The following is a 490-nucleotide window of genomic DNA, read 5'->3' as shown; positions in this document are numbered from 1 at the left end:
TTGTATTGTACTGTGCTGTATTGTGTTGAACTGCATTATATTGTATTGTTCTGTACTGCACTGCACTACTGTGCACAGCACTGTACTGTATTGTGTTGTGTTGAATTGTATTATACTGTATTGTACTACTATTTTGCCACAGCCGACTTCTCTCTGTGTGAAACTCAGGGCTGCTCACCCTGGGGACGGCACACGAGAGCAAAAACGTATCCTTGTTTGCGGAGCCAACACAGGTAGATGGGACCAGTGTGTGCTTCATTCTTCGCTGTTCTCTCAACCCATAAAGGTAGAATTTTGTCTTCACTTCACCATGTTCAACAAATACACTGTACTCTTGTTTTCTCTATATCTTCAGCTTTTCAAATGCCATTTAGCTTCCCTGCTTAACTAAGACTGATAATGATGAAACTGAACACACAGTACAGATCATAAGAGCCGCAAAACCAACCATTGTACTGCCCGTAAAAAAGTTTTTTTTATTTAAATCTAA

Source organism: Babylonia areolata, chromosome 10 (assembly GCF_041734735.1).
Source record: "Babylonia areolata isolate BAREFJ2019XMU chromosome 10, ASM4173473v1, whole genome shotgun sequence".
Taxonomy (NCBI): Eukaryota; Metazoa; Mollusca; class Gastropoda; order Neogastropoda; family Buccinidae; genus Babylonia; species Babylonia areolata.
The sequence above is the reverse complement of the archived record's forward strand: the minus strand, read 5'-3'. Positions refer to the sequence as shown.